Source organism: Lathyrus oleraceus, chromosome 2, assembly GCF_024323335.1.
Source record: "Lathyrus oleraceus cultivar Zhongwan6 chromosome 2, CAAS_Psat_ZW6_1.0, whole genome shotgun sequence".
NCBI classification, from domain to species: domain Eukaryota; kingdom Viridiplantae; phylum Streptophyta; class Magnoliopsida; order Fabales; family Fabaceae; genus Lathyrus; species Lathyrus oleraceus.
The window spans coordinates 146,257,752-146,274,593 of record NC_066580.1 but is presented as its reverse complement, the minus strand read 5'-3'; the positions used below and the strand labels follow the sequence as shown (position 1 = coordinate 146,274,593).

General features: G+C 36.9%; 1 pseudogene; it reads right to left on the bottom strand.

Annotated features, from left to right (window-relative positions):
• Positions 1-15,191: 15,191 nt before the first annotated feature.
• Positions 15,192-16,598, bottom strand: LOC127122331 (bZIP transcription factor 1-D-like; annotated as a pseudogene).
• Between the last annotated feature and the right edge of the window lie 244 nt (positions 16,599-16,842).

Below are 16,842 nucleotides of genomic sequence, written 5' to 3'. Positions count from 1 at the left end.
GTAGTGATGTTTGATGTACCAAATCTCTGAAGAAGAAATAAAATAAAATGATTTGGATCTCTGAAGAAGAAATGAGAGCCCTAAACACATGACATCTTTGTATTGAAGATGATATGTATTTATTGTTGGAACAAGATTTGGTCACACCCTTAAAAGGTTTTAATGATAACAATGTATTTAAAGGAAAATAGGGTTTGCTAATAGTTGTTTAAGTGTGCAGGTTCTGAAGTCAAACTATATCAAGGTTTCAAGCTTATTAAAAGACTCAGTTCCATAAAGAAGTGACTCAGATTCTGATTGATCAACATCTTTAGTAGTTCTTCAGCATCTGAAGGCATCAGACTCTGGTCTCGACCCAACTTCTGATGACAACTCAGATTCTGAAAGGATGAAGGGAATTTGATCCGTAGACTCTACTAAAAGCAGTCTTAATTTATCAAATCCCTAGATTTCTGGATAAAGTCAACTAGGTTTTCGTTTTGTAAGGCTCGAGAAATAGAGATATGATATCTTCAGTCTATTCTACCTTTTGGTAGATACCCAGTACTTTGAAAGGTACTGAGAGCATTGCTATTATTCAGTGGACAAAGCCTCATACCAGATGCTAGTCTCCAAGGTCTCTCTTAGCATACTTCTTCACTAAGCTTGCTCGTTATGTTCAAATCCTTCAACAACTATTTTCCTAGTCCAATAAAAGTAAGTTCAAGGATATGAAGAAGTGTGTGGATATGTTATTCAAGTTGATAATTATGGGTTCATTGATTATTATTGAAAACTCTGAAAGTGCTAAAGATTCAAATGTCATGGAAGTCTTTGAAGAAGTTGTCAACAGAACCACACAACAAAATAAGGATCTGATACAAGCAAGAACACTTTTGTATATATGTTAGCTGGTATAATAGGGTCTTATGATTTCTTATCTTTGTTTATCTTAGAAATATTAAAGACATCAGAATCTGTGTTGTAACTGTGCACCACTGATAAGAGTATCAAGTGCATTTGTATTTACTATCCTAAACTGTTGTTTAGAATATGTGAAAGTCTTAGACTTAGTGTTTGAGCAAGAAAAGTATCTTGCTGAGTGCTTGGGCAAAGAAGTCTTGAACAAGGGTTCAAGAAGAAAGTCATGAGCAGTTGGCTTAAGCAAGGAAGTCTCTTTCTAGTTAGATTGAGCATTGAAGTCTCAGGCTTGAGGGTAGAGCAGGAAGTCTTGATCATTGTAATTGAGTATTGAAGTCGCATGCTTGAGGGTAGAGTAAAAAGTATTTATCTGGTATGGTTGAGCAAGAAGTCTCTTTCCGTGGGATTGAGCAGGAAGTCCTTAACATGTTGTTTAGGCAAGATAGTCTCTTGCTTGAGCAGAAGTCTCTCTATAGTTGGATTGAGCAATTGTAATATGTTGACTATAATGAAAATCTCTTGTGCTACAAGGGGGCCGGACTACTCTCGGGTTGAGAGGAACCATAATATATTATGTGTCTCTTTGTTTACTTTTGCTTTTACATTCCATTGTGCAACAAAGTTTGAAGTCAAACTCTAATCTGATTCAACCTCTTACTTGGATCAGAATTCGAGCTTGACATCTTAGATTCTAAAACAAGTGAAGTCAGAGATGAAAATACTTTTAGTAGTGTTCATCATGATTAAAGCACTATTGGTGGAAATCAAGAAACCTTTTTCTGCTTTAAGTTATTTGCTTTGTGAGTATGAAAGAATTATTTAATCTTTAATACCAACTCGTTGGGCAAACATGCTTGTTGTAGGAATGTCTTGATCTGCTTATTGAGGAAGAACAATATTAATAAATTTTGCAGCTTGACTCAAAGAAAGCAGCAAGATATCTTGCAAAAAGTTTCTCTTGTATTTAAGGGAAGATGACCAAAGATCTGCTACAACTGCAAAAAGCCTGGTCACTTCAGAAATGATTGTCCTGATGTAAAAAAGGAAAAATTCATTAAGGTAAGCCTTATGAAGGAAAGTTTCAAGATCAAGTTCAAGAAGAGTCTCATGGAAACATGGGATGGACTTTATGATGAAGAAGATTCAGACAGAGAACCTGGAAATGCCAACCTTGCACTGATGGCTAACACACTCTCTGATTTAGAATCTAAGTCAGGTTATGGCTCAAAATCTAATGAGGAAGATGAGGTATATTCTAACCTATCTCGTTCTCTTCTTGTTACTTTTATTCACGATCTCATGAGCCGTTGTTAAGATAAGGCAAGACACATGAAGGTTGTTAAGAAACAACTTGATTTTCTTAAAGAAGAATATAAATCTTCTAAAGAAACTATTGAGACATTGGAAATAAATCTAGCTGCTCAAGCTAAAAAGGATTCAAAGGAACCTTTAAATTAGCAAGATATGGCTCTCAAATATTTCTTGACAATAGGTCTTAACATAACTAAGCTTGTATCAATGATCTATTAAGTAAGAAAGAGTAAAGGATAAGGTTCGGGCCTTCATTAAAAATGTTTTGATTCCAAAACCTTGACATGGAAGAAACCCTCAGAACCATCTTTTTCAAGCTACGCTGATAAATAGCTTAATGATTTTCTTGTGTCTGCTACTGAAAGTTTTGAAGTTTTGAATCTATCAGAGTCAACAACAGAGAAGTCAAAGGTTCTTATTGAAATATAACCAGATACCTCAAGATCAAAAGTTCTGTAGAAGTCAGAACCTAAGATCTTTAAGTTAGTGGTTTTAAAGAAACCAGACACTATGATCTAAAGGTCAAAGGAATTCAGAACCTAAGACCTTCAAGTCAAAGGTTGTAAGAAAACATGTACCTAAGAATTATGGATCTAAGTTTCTGAAAAATTCAGAAACTAATGTCAAAGCTTATTCAAGACATAATTCCTATAAAAAAAGTCTGGAATGAGCCTAGACATTACTATAACGCAAGGGCACATAATAAGAAAAAGCCTAGAGTAACTAACACAAAAGAACCCATAAGATTATGGGTACCAAAATCTGAAATTGTGTTTGCAGATATGCTAAAAGGAAAAGATAGAGCATCTGTCCTAACGTATGAACAATGGATAACTACAAAATATAACATGAGGAAATCATATGTTCAAAATCTGACTCTGAAAGAGGAGGGAAAGTTGGAGTCTGGAGAAAAGCAAAAAAAGAGTACTATGGTTATTGGTACTACTGAACTCCATGACTGTGCTGAATAATGACCAGGTTCAACAAAAAGAGTGCTTTAAGATTAATTCTCATTAGTAAGAATATCGTTGAAACCAAAAGTTGTTCAGAAGCTACACTGAGGCATGTCTAATTTCCTTATTTTTATCTAGACAACTTTTGTGGATGAGATATTATTTACTTTAGTCCATGTATCTATTTCCTTGATGCATAACTATCTTAGATGATATGTCTGCTTTTGAGAATTTTAGAACAATGGGAAAGTATTTAAATTGTCTCCTTCTTTTATACCCTTGTTCCTATTCTTTATTCAGAACCAAGCATTGTGGGCTCAAAAGTTTTGATCATAAAGTACGTTGTTCAAGTTAATTCATTAATGAGTTTTTTTATTATTTTACCCTATCTCTTTTAAAGACTTAAGTCTTTTCTAAGAAATGGTTTCTGATCTTATTAAAAAGCTTGATTATGAATATGGAGTATCAAAGACTAATATTGATCAGAAGTAGCTTCATCAAAGTATTGAACTCTCTCTGATGACACATGGCTTATGAAAAGCATCAGGCTCTGAGACTCAGAAAAGGTATAAGGATTACTTGTAACTCTTTAAATGAAAAATATCTTTGACATTTGTTTTCTAAAAATCCATGTGTCTGAAAATTGTTATGCTAGCTACGAAGCTATCTGGGTAAAATTTGTAGAGCAGTAACGATTTACTATTTGGATTCGATGTGCCCCCCCCCTCTCTCTCTCTCTCTCTCTCTCTCTCTCTTGTTATTTCTTACTTTTTCTTTGTACTTGTTTATCTTACTTGTTGGTTTTCCAAAATATTTTCTGTAAATTGTCTTTTCAAAATCTAGCTTTCTTAAATCTCTTACTCTCTTGGTTATGCCTTTTCATTCCCTACTTAAACTGATCTTGTTAGTACCTTAGGATTGACATTAATTTTGTAAAACAAATAATGTAATCACCTCTGTTGTTTTAATATGTTGGGTTGAAGAAGTTCAACATCTGGACCAACATGTCATGTAAGATGTCACGACATCGGGACTGTGACATCTCACATGTGTATCAAACTGAATCAGTTAATTCTGGTTTGGTTTGTGATTAATTAGGAGATCTGGTGAATATCCTATCTCCTATGTGAAGATCTTGAAGATTCAATCAGAAGATTTGGTAAATATATTTGGTGAATATACAGTTCCCAAATATGGAGATCTTTTAGGAAATAAAAGATTGAAGACCATGATTGTAGCAGAAGAATTCTGCCAGCTCTGTAACAGCAAAGGAAAGATTTGCTGCGATTTCTGAAGGCCCAAATCCAGTTGGGTGGTTAGGTTATAAATAGTAGATTGTAACCTAGGATTTGTAAGCCTCAAACAATGTAAAAATTAGGGGTGTGTGTGAGAGGTAAACCTCCCAACCTGTGGGAAGGTTACCAGATGTTTCTCAGTGCTTGAAAGCATGAGATTATTTGTAACTCAAAGCCTGTAGGAAAGAGTGGTTATGTTCTTGAACGAAGCTGTGAAGCATGTTCAAGTTATCTATACATTACATGGTAATTGTAGTGACAAGAATGGAAACTGGAGGTTTCTATCTAGGAGTGCCTAGGTATAGATTGCATTGGGTAGGGATTAAGTGAGGAGTTGTAAACGGGGGAGTTTAACTCTGAATTAATACTACTAATAGTGGATCTTCTTCCTGGCTTGGTATGCCCCTAGAGTAGGTAATGTTGTACCGAACTGGGTTAACAATTACTGGTGTTTTTACCTTCTACACACTATATTCTGTATGTTATAACTCAGTATGGTTTTAGTCTGTTTATGAAGGGAATAACAGACCTAACACATACCCTGCAGTCTGATTGCAAAACAGAATGTTATGACATTCATTATTGACTGCTGTTACTGATAGACTGGTTGGTCTGTTACAGTTCATCCTTCTGTAATGTTGGAACAGGTGATGTTCAAATCAATGTTGAGACATCATGCTGATAACTAGGCAGGATCAATAAACAAAAGGGCTATGTTTGATCTCTATTGTGTCTTTGTACTAGATGGACAAAACTGGATGTTCTTCTGTCCATGGTGGTAGATTAGCAGATGTCGTGACATCTGGGACTGAGTGCATATGAGTACTGGGTTTTATTTTTCCTAACTGTCTTGCTGTATTAGGAACAATGTTGGATCAGATGTCATGACTTCGTGTAGAACATCTGAACTCTAACTATACCAGAATTTCAATTGGTATTAGAGCAGGCATCCTGTTCTGTTTCTGGATGAGATCCATGGGTGATACTTTCGGGTATCTTGCAAGGAGTTATGCCAGTACTGATGTTGGAACATGTGGAAGGTTCTGTGATTTCCCTGAATGGTCCCTTGAAGTAGGTGGATGGACTATTCATGACAGGAACTGTGTGTGCCTGTCTCTGGAGGTTGGCAATTGGCCTTTATGTGGAACAACTGTGCTAGTATTGAAACATATTCAAACTTGGTATGTTCTTGGAGGCTGATCTGGTGAAGTGCGTGGTCATAGGTTGAGTTGTATTATGATTTTCACTGCATAATACCTGGCTAAACTCAAACTCTGATGAAGGTTCCCCTCATGTGGATGAAAGGCTGCTGTATTCAAGATTTCATCATAATCTACTGAAGATGTCAAAGATACTTGAGTCTCCTCAAGTCCCTCATCATGACGTTCTCACGACAGGATGGTAAGAATCACCTGATCACTGATTCTTTTACTCTTTTGGGTAGTGTATATGAAGACCTTGAAGATTTTCAAAGAGGGTCTGTTACAAGGAGATGGAACTAATGTTCTATGTAATGTTAGAACATGTTGTTCAACAAGTATGCAGCTACTGGTTGAAGAGCAGATGTGTTTAGGTGTCAAACAAAGGGATACTTTTTGTTTGGAACCTACTCCTGACCTGGAAGAGGAGACATCCGTGGGTGCTAAGTTGACAAGGGTAGGGTCAACTGTTTGTGTGCTCAAGAAGGTCACTTTTAGACTTCTGATCTCTAGAAGTGGAGCTGGTTGAGATGTGACACGGTGCAATTTCCCGCTGTTTGTCTTATTCCTATAGATTGATCAGGATTGGATAGTTGTTCCTTGAAGTACTATCCTGTGTTGGAAGATAAGTTACCTGGATGTTAGAAACCAATGATGGGGTAACCTGATTGAAGAGGATTGGAACCATGAATCTTGTTATTCAAACACCACGCTCAGAAGTGGCAGTTCTTTCAAGGAGTGAGAATATGAAGATTCAGAGGTTGGTTGAGGTAGTATGCTCTGGCAATGCATATCTGCTATTGACTGGTGTTGTTTTCTTTCACTAGTACTGATGGCCAGCTGGAGTATGTATAGGTGTAACTCATAGAGTTACGTGCCACTGGTAGGGATGGTGTATGTCATGTTGAGACATGTGTGTACAATGCATGGATATTGGTGTGGAGCTTCCATGATTGTTAATTTGAGGGGGAGTTTTGGTTAACCTCCTCACGTTCGGTCAACCGAGGGTCTGGTTGGCTGTCGACCTGTGTCACATGGGTTCTGGTGGGTGTGTGACACATTTGCAAGGAAGAATTCATCTCTCTCATTCCTAAGGGTGAATTTAATCTGGGAAGACTTTCAAATCTATTGAGGTGCTTGCAAGCAGAAGATGTTGACACTAGAAGAGTAGTTTCAAAGTATTCTTATGGTGGAAGTATCTGAAAGGAATATTGGGAAAGGATTTAAGATCAATGTCTACTTGTGCCAAGTACAAGTATTTAATTGATTATCCTTGGAGCTCAAGATAAATGATGTTTTAAAAGATGTTGGAATATCTCATCTTCAAGATCCTGTGCAGAATCACAGGAAGGATAGTACATTGGTTTATGATTTAGCACTTTGGTGGCAGCAAAAGCATATGATCAATGAAAAGGTTTCCTGGAAAGAAACATGCTCAGCCCTGGTGTCGCACCTCGAAAAAAAATGGGGATACGACTACAAAGCGAAGCGCAGTCGCACGCTCGCAATGATGGACTAAACAGAGTCGCCACCGAACTTTATTTATTCCCAAAATGGGAAAGGGAAAATATCGATAAAACCCCTAAAATAAAGGATAAGATATGGTCATCGCAACCAATATCAGGGTTCGGGAGTCGGTTACGCAAGGGGAAGGTATTAGCACCCCTCACGTCCGTTGCACTCAACGGGAACGATTAGGTTAGTTGTGTGCGTTAGTGTTAGTTGAAATATTAGGCTTTTCGAATTATTAGGTGGGAAAGAAAGAAAGGATGAGAGGAGAATGTTTTTGGATTTTTGACGAAGGATTAAACCTAAGTTTTTTATTAGTGGGCCTGACAAGATTTATAAATCATGCTCCTACGTATCTCAAAAGAGAAATCAAGGCTTACGTAGTTCTGGGTAGAAAAATGTTTGTTTGTTGGTCGATTTTAGAGAAAGCTATATTGTATTAACCGATGAAAACATTGTTTTACCCAAAACAGATGAGGAGTGGACGCATACCACACATCGAACGGATTTATAAATCTACATTCGGAAAAGCGTCACTTATCTCGACTAAACAATCGTGGCCGAAACATTGTTTTGTATCACTTAAGATAATATATCTTTCATTTATGAAAAAGGTTCTTTGATTAGTCGCACGGTGTAGCGGGGTATTCGTCACTTTATGATTTATTGATTAAATCAAAAGCAAAGCATACAAAGATAGAGTCGCCACCGCACTTTTATTTATCCAAAGGATTGGCTAAAAAGCGAACAAAAGCCTAAGAAGTTTTACACATAGAAAACTAATGAAAAGGTCAGAGATCTGGGTAAGGGGTTAATTACGCAATGGGAAGGTGTTAGGCACCCAAAATGTCCTAGGTACTCCTAGGGAACCTCTTTTCACACTTGTTGTATAAAAAGTTTATTTGTCTATGACATATTGTGCAAACAATGATGGAAGGGATGAGAAAAGAATATACAACTTTTATTGTTTTTGTGTTTGAACGGATGAACCCGTTGCCTACGTACCTTTCCATGGAAGGTAAGGATCAAAACGCCGTAGTTCGGCTAAAAGATTTCCAAAATATGAGTGGGTTCATTTTAAACAAAAGCCCTAAGGTCTTTCGTTATCCACGGGAGAAAACTCAACCTTATACAAACAACAAGTCCACCATGTGAGAAAAGCTTCAACGTACTAGAGGGGTTAACCCTGTTTTCAGTACGGAAGTCTTACAGTTCGATCACTAAGGACAAAAGGTGAGATTAACATCAACCAACTAGGATAAATCAAACCTATGGCTAATGCATGAAAACTTAAGTGAGAAGTGGGCTTGGGCCACAAAAGCAATTGAGTGAGTGAGATTAATTGGTTTGAGTATTCATGAAAGTATGGTCAAAGTATGATTAAATTGATTCAAAGAAGTATTAAGAAAATGAAGTTTGAAAAGTCAAAGGCTTAAAGCCTAGTTTTCTAGTTTGAAAAGAAATGAGAATGTTTGCACAATAAATGTCAAGATTTGAATTATCATGTGAAAAGAGAGTTTTGAAAACACACACAAAAATGGAAGGGTGAGGGAGTAAAACTTCTTAGATGTTCACCTCTTGAAATCATATGGAAGATGATCCAAGTGATTCCTTTGGAATAGGTAACAATGCAAATAACAGATAAACAAAGTATCAGGCAAGGTCAACAAAAGCGGATACCGGATGCCAATTACTGGACTTATACCAATCTCCTAAAACAAAGACGGATACCAGATGCCACTCAATGGACTTATACTAGCCTCCTAAAGCAAAACAAAACATGGATATCAGATGCCAATCAACTGGACTTACACTAATCTCACTGAAGCACAAAACAAAGGATGGATACCGGATGCCAATCAACTGGACTTACACCAATCTCCAAAGGATGATCATGGGAAACAACTGCCAATAAATGGGCTTACAATTGACTCCTCACACATAACAAGCAAAACAAAAGTAAAGAGGAAACAAGTTGCCAATAAATGGTCTTATACTCGACTCCTACCAAATCATAGGAAACAAATGCCAATAGCTGGACTTACAATTGACTCCTCAATGGTCATAGGAAACAACTGCCAATAAATGGACTTACAATTGACTTACACTAATCTCCTAAGCCAAAACAAAGGATGGATACCGGATGCCAATCAACTGGACTTACACCAATCTCCTACCATATCACCGGAAACAAATGCCAATAACTGGACTTATAATTGACTCCTCAACGGTCATAGGAAACAACTGCCAATAAATGGACTTACAGTTGACTCCTCAAAAGGGCAAAGCAAGAATGTCACAAAGCAATGAACAATGATCATGCAATGATGTACAATTAATGATGATAAATGCACAAAGGCACACATAAGCAAGTATGCACAAATGAATCAAGCAATCAACCAAACAAGTCAATTAGCACACACTATATACAAGCAATTAGGCTCAAACAAGGTTAGACTTTACAGTCAACTGGAATGGGGTAAGTTGTGCTCTTAACCTTAACATTGAGAGTTAAGGTGAAGCAGATGAAAAGGAGATGAGGGGTGTGCCTCATAGCTCTTATCCCTGGTCAGGGAGAGCTTTTGAATAATAGAAGGTGCGGGAGTTCAGAAAGTTGGAACTCTTCTCCACAAAGATTAAACTCTATAGATCTTGGGTTAAGATCCACAATGCATCAACATGTTATGTGAGCAAAGGGATGACACACTGAATAGCAGGAGATGGACTACACATCTCTTCTATCTGCCAATTGCCTTATCAAAGGACTTTTCCTACTTAGCACAAAATTAAACACACAAAGACATTGCCTCTTAAGGAGGGCTTCAGACAGGTGCCTGACCACATAACATGCCAGGTCTTCCAGACAACATGAAGAAGAGAGGTTATACCTAATTGGTTAAGCAACCAAGCAAAAGCAAGTTCAAAGTGAACTTAAGCAACTTATGTACCTGTGGAAACATCAAACAAATCAGTTCAACTGTACAGACAAACAAACAACATTAATATCAACAGTCAAACCCAATAAGCAAAGGCATAAGCCACAAGTCAAGCTCAAATGAGTTAACAACCCTACAAAACACACAATGTTATTAGACAATGGTAAACATCAAGTGCCCAAATGATGGAGCATCAACAACTATGGAACTTGAGTGATTAACCTGAAAACAAAGCTCAAAGATGAGAGGCAAACCATTAGGTCAAAGCCTAGGGTCAAAGATGAGGAAAAAATTCAAAACAGAAGCTGAAATTTGACATGATGAAACTTCAAACAATTATTGACACATAGCAAAAAGTCTCACATCAATATCATTTACCAAATGCATTTCATGATCATTCTAAGTTCAAGACAATTTCAAAGTCCACATGTGATCAACCAGCAAGGAAAATCCCAATTAAATCAAAAATGATTCACAAAAATCTGGAAAAATTCATGCATATTCAAGACATGTCATATGATCAGCATGCAAAAAATCAGAACAATTGAGCATCATTTGATAGGGTAAACACATAGCATAAGATGAACATCAAAAGGTGTGACACAAATTGTCACACCTACTTAGAAAATTCACAAACCAGAAACCCCAAATGATAAAAATGCAAACTCAACACCAAAATATCAATCAAAGAGTGTAGTTTCATCATACAAATTTTCAGAAGCATTGGATTAAATCTCATTATTTCACAAAGGAAAAGGCAAAGCAATGTCAAAATGCATACATGTACAAGAATCCTAAGCAAAATTAAATCCAGGCCATGAACAACTTTGATTATCATGCTGATAAAAAACTAGAGGAAAAGAGAAAACCATATCAAAAATCCCCATGTCATTTGGATCATTTTTTGATTTATTATGATTTTTTGAAGATGCAAAATAAAAATGAAATAAAAATTGAAAAGGAAAATGAATTAATTGAAATAATATGGAATTAATTTGAATTTGATGATTGGCGCCTAATCCCTAAACGCACCGTTTTACTAACAAATGCCTTGGCCAATCAGAGTGGAGCATGAAGCTCCCATGCAACCAATAGTACGTAAACCCTAGCAATTGGCAACGGTTTTAGCGAAATTTCAGAAAACAGAAAAGCGTGGCGTAATCATCCAGAAAACCGTTGCCATAGCACATGCATCATCTTCTTCAAATTTTCCAGAAAAACAGCAAGCATACATGAACGTGGATGAACATTTTTTTCCAGAAATTTGAAATGAGCACATATTCATGAAGCCTAAACAAACTAGAACATGAATCAATCATTGGCATAACATTTAACATCAAGAATCGCATGGATCGATCAAAGTAAATTTTCATGTCAAACTTTAATTCTTCGAAACTTCATGAATAATGGATGGAATCAAGTGATTTAAAGCTCAGCATGCTCACAAGAGAGAGATATACAAGATTCACATAATGAAATTAAGAAAAGAGAGGATCGATTTCAACACCTCTCGAAGAGCAGCTTTCAAATCCACGAGTTCCTGGCCTTGTAGTGCTTAGATCTTCCTCTAGCAAGCTTGTGGAGTGGATTGGAGGAGTTCTTGATGTCCAATTGAGCACGATTCAACAGATTGGAGAATCCACCATTGTTGATGTTCTTGCTTTGAGCAACTTGAATTTGCACGAATCCACTTGAACCTTGCTTGAATAATGATCAGTGATGATGCTAGATGATGAATGAAGCAAGAATTATGCAATTGCTTTGAAGAATTGTGAGAAAAATTGAGAGAATGTTTGAGAGAAATTTTGTAGATCTGAAATTTGTGAATTGTCGTTAGCATTTTCTCTTAGGGTTTGAGGTTATATACTCCTAATTAGTCATGCTTAATCAAGATTAACAAATGCTTAATGAAAAATTAGGGAGAATGGAGGTGTTTGGACAAATTGGCATTTTCACCTTTGCATGGGAATGGTTAATGAACAGTGCACGAATTTAGTTCAAATTCACTTAAAATGACATTTTGGAGTTATTGGCAATTGTAAAATATTCAAATGAATTACCAATTTTGAATTTTAGAAATTCCCTCCAAAAATCAAGATTTTTGCAAATGATCATGAAATAAGAAATGATGCAATGCAATGCAAGATTATGAAATTATAGGTCATGACAAGAATTTAGCAAAAAGAGCCACATGATTTGGAGCAATGGTTAGAAAGTTATGCCCTTTTAAAGTTCAATCCACACTTGGCCATATTTTGATCATATCTCTTCAACCACAAATGAGAAATTGATGTTCTTGAACATTTTGGAAATGGGAGAGAAATATCTACAACTTTCATGTTCAACAAAATTTCATTTGAAGAATTTTTGGTCATGTAATTTGAAGTTGAAGTTGGATGAAAACCTTTCCATTTTTGGAAAGTTCAAATTATAGGTCACTTTCTATTTTTGGCAAATTTTGACTGGACCTCAAATCCTTCAAAGAGAGTGTTTGAAATGTCAAATGAGACTTGTTTGAACATGAATGAAGTATCTCCCATCACTTCCCACCTCCAAAATCCACAGTTGACTTTGTAGTTGACTGGCTAGGGTTTCAGTTGACTGAAGAATGCCTTGATGAGATTCAAGCCTCTACCACCTGAGATTTTGATTCCAAATGATATCACAACTCATATGAACTCTTGATTAATGACTGTGGGGTCCAAATTCTTCAGAATGGCCACCATCTATTGCTCATTGAAAGGCATTGAATGCCTTGACCTGTAATTGCTTCATCTGCAAGTAACCAGGTTAGATGACATATTTTTGTACTTTTGGTTAGTAAACAAATGAAAAGCAATGATATACAAATGCAAAACATGCTTGGTGATCAAGAAACCATCTCAAAAGATAACCCACCCACAAGAAAGCAAGCAAGGTCCACAATGATCCTTGAGGCAATGCAAGGATATGATATGATATGATGAGGTATCTTAGGGACAAAATTGGGGTCTTACACACGGTGGCGAAAAAGAGTTTGATTGGTTGGATGTATTCTGAGTGATGGCGAGAACTTGGATGAGCAAGATATACATCTCGAATTCTAGCCTCAGGAGTGCACGGTATACACCATGTTCCATTTCCATCTTTGTTGGCAAAAGTGTTTACTAGAGATTAAGTATTTTTAGGTTTGATTGAGAAAGGGTTTGAAGAAACCGCATTGACAATTTTAGACGATGGCGAGAGCTAAGATAGGCGAGGCATACGTCTCAAATCTTAATCTCAGGAGTGCATGGTATACACCATGTTCCATTTCCACCTTTATTGAAAAAGTGTTAAATAAGAATTAGTTATTTTGAGTTTTTGTTGTGAAAATGACTTGACCCTAGATCAAGTATTGATGGACGTTCAAGAGAAATTTGAATGAGTGTTTGAGAGAAAACACAGTGGATAAATTTGGATGATGGCGAGAGCTAGGATTGGCGAGATATACATCTCGAATCCTAGTCTCAGGAGTGCGCGGTATACACCACGTTCCACTTCCATCTTTATTGAAAAGTCTTAACTATGAATTAATATTTTTTGAGTTTTTATTAGAAAAAATGGCTTGACGTTGAATCAAGCGTTTGATGAAAGTTTGAAAGAAATGGAATAGAATGGGAGGGAGAAATGAATTGATTTGTTTATTGAGAAAATACTCGACGTTGGGTCGAGTCATATTTTTGTATTTTTTTGGAAATGGTTGATTTTATTCTTGTGTTAGTATCTAACTAAACAGTCAAACAAATAAAGAAATAAAATAGTACAAAATTATTACACGTCGGGGAAGTGGGTACATTTTGTCAAATGGGGATTCAAAAATCATGAAATAATTAAATCAGGCCCAAACAAACAAATAATGCAATGTATGAGTGTAAGTGCAAGAGAACCGGCTCATTGTAAGAAAGCCCAAGAGTAAGCTATGTGAGGTTGATGGCGATGCTTAAAAGCAATCGACTTACAAGGGTATGGAAATGGGCTCGACATTGAATCGAGAAAAGTGTGATTTTAATAGTTTAAAGCGGTTTTGAATGGATGATGAAATTAAAAGAAATCAAATTTGTGTTATTAAACAATAATGAAACTATGAGTATAGGAGAAATTATAATAAAACATAAACATAAAAAAAATGAATGCTAAAAGAAATAAAATGCTACATATAGGTATCGAACCCACTCCACTAAAGACTATGAAACTACCCTCTCTCCACTAGGCCATTTATGATTAGTTATTATTTACAACAAACACTTGGGTATATAAACCAGAACAAATTGGAATAAAAGTTTTTTAAAAAAAGAAAATAGAAACTAAAATGAAGTAGTCTGTTGGACTACCAAATGGGAGAAACCAAGAAAAGATACCCTAGCCGCCTGGCTGTTGGGTTTTTCAATGGACTAATGAATGGAGAATAAGAAAACATTTATTAACTAAAACTTAGGAAGTTTAAACGAAGCTTTTAATGGTTTCCAAAATTTATTCTGTTTAAAAATAAATTAAAGAAGAAAATTGAAATAGCTTAACAGATGCTTCCATCTTCGTTCTCTCCCAATCTCACTTTCACAAAAATCACCCTCTCGGCCTCATGTCTCTCTCGTCAAAACCCATTCTCCATGAATCTCTCTCTCAATCGCGCTTTCACCCTCAACTCTCATGATACTATCCTCAATCATTCATCACCTCTCAGGTTCTCTCTCAATCGCTCATAAGAAATGCACAAATTTGGTTTCAAAGAGACTCAAGTAAAAGCTCACCTTCGGCGACGATGACGGCTCAGGTAATGATCGAATCTTCTCCCTTCGCCTCTTCAGATACTGGTTTCTTTTTGATTTGGGGATTAGGGTTCTTGGTGGAGTTCTTGTCCGCCTCCAATTTCTCTTAGGGTTTCGTTTTCAAGCCTTTCCAATTTTTCGTCTCCTTTTTCACTGATTCTCTTCCTCCCTATTTATGTTCAACAAATTAGGGTTTTCAGTTTGGTATGGTGGATCCAAGAAGTATCTCTGCCAAGTCCTTTCGGTGCTCAGAATTTGGATTGGTCTCTTTGATGCTAGATTTGGAAAAGGTATTCTGAACTCATGCTTTCTTCTTCGTTTTTTGTCTTAATGCCAATTTGAGATTTTTTTGAAATTTAACCGACTTGGTAATTATTCGCGTTTTACTGCAGTGAGAACGATGAAAACAAGAAGAGCTTTGGTCTTCACATGGCATTGGTTTAACGCTCATATTCTGTTTTTCTTGCTTGGACCTTCTAGCAGATTCACGGTTTGATTGTTTCCTTTACTCTCGTTTCAGCTCACGCTCATTCTGCATCCAAGGTTCGGGAGGCAAAAACTCCACAAGGTTGTGGAGCACCAACTGGAACAGTTGAAGGGTTCCTCAGCTCCAATGATGTGGTCATACATGAAGAAAGTACAGGTCTAACAAACTTTTCTGCAACACTGGTTTGGGTAACTGGCACCATCATTTTGGAAGCTGCAATCTCTTTAGAAACTGGACTATTTTGCATAACAGTTTTCCCTTCAACATTGCCAGCGCTCTCAACATTGCCATTGCCTATTGACATCGCAAGCCCGTCAAATCCTTTCAATTTTTTTTTAAACCCCGATCACTGTTTCCATGTGATTTGGTTAGTGTCTCTATGCTGCTGCGGATTGTTGGGGAAACATTGAGATTTGGGGATTTCAGGACGAGGCTGGTATCACAATTAACTACACCGAGGCTAACAGGGTTCTCAGCAGAATATTTGTTCGAATTGCGAAGAACTCTAGCATGATCCTCTCAAATTTTGATATGGCAAGTGTTGTTTTTATGGGTCCCTGTCTATGACAGGATACTGATTCCTATTGCAAGGGAAAATTACCGTCCGGAAAGGAGGCCTTTCCGCGTTTCAAAGAATAGGAATTGGCTATGAAGTTTAAATTTTTTATGGCTTTGTAGCATGTTGCAAATTCCATCTTGACATGAGCTGAACTGAGTTGGTTCTTTTTATTGAATTGCAGGGGCTAACTTCTGGCAGGATAGCAGTGTAAATCAGTGGTATGCTGCTGCAAGATCACCAAATATGTCGGCGATTCTACTTGCTGCTGACCCATGTATTCGTCTTCAGCTTTGGTTTACAGCAAGGCAGGTTTTGGTGTGAACTGACCCTTTTGGAATATCAAATTCATTAGCCTTTTTCTTTAACTCTTCAACTTGTTCTGCTGTGAGTTTCAATAATTCAGCTCTCATACTCTTGTTTCTTTCAATATTTGCGTCAGATCTTCCAAGAATGAATGGTGGTAACAGTTGTGGTAATGATGAACCAGAAAGGATTCCAATCTTTTGATGAAAACTCGTAAGAGATGGATCTAAAACATCTTTGGTTCCTGGATTCAAGCTCAATGCACCACAAGCTCCGTAAAGTGGTGTCATGATGCCGCCGGCATTTGGAGGGCATGGTCCAATGATTGGCTTATATACAAGACCTTCAGATGGAGACATGACAGGAACTAACCATTGGTTTGGTGGCGGTGGGTAGACAATGCTTGAAGATTGTTTGGATAGGCAAATGGAACTTGAACTTTTATCTGCAGAGACTAGTGTAAGATTTCCCAAATGATGATTGTCGTAATATGAAAGCCGGTTACGTTCTTTGCTTATGCTGTTCACACAAGGAAAGGGAATGTTCCCAACTGCACTGTTTTTTTAACATCCTCGGAAGTAGAGGCTTTCTCGGACTTGCTGT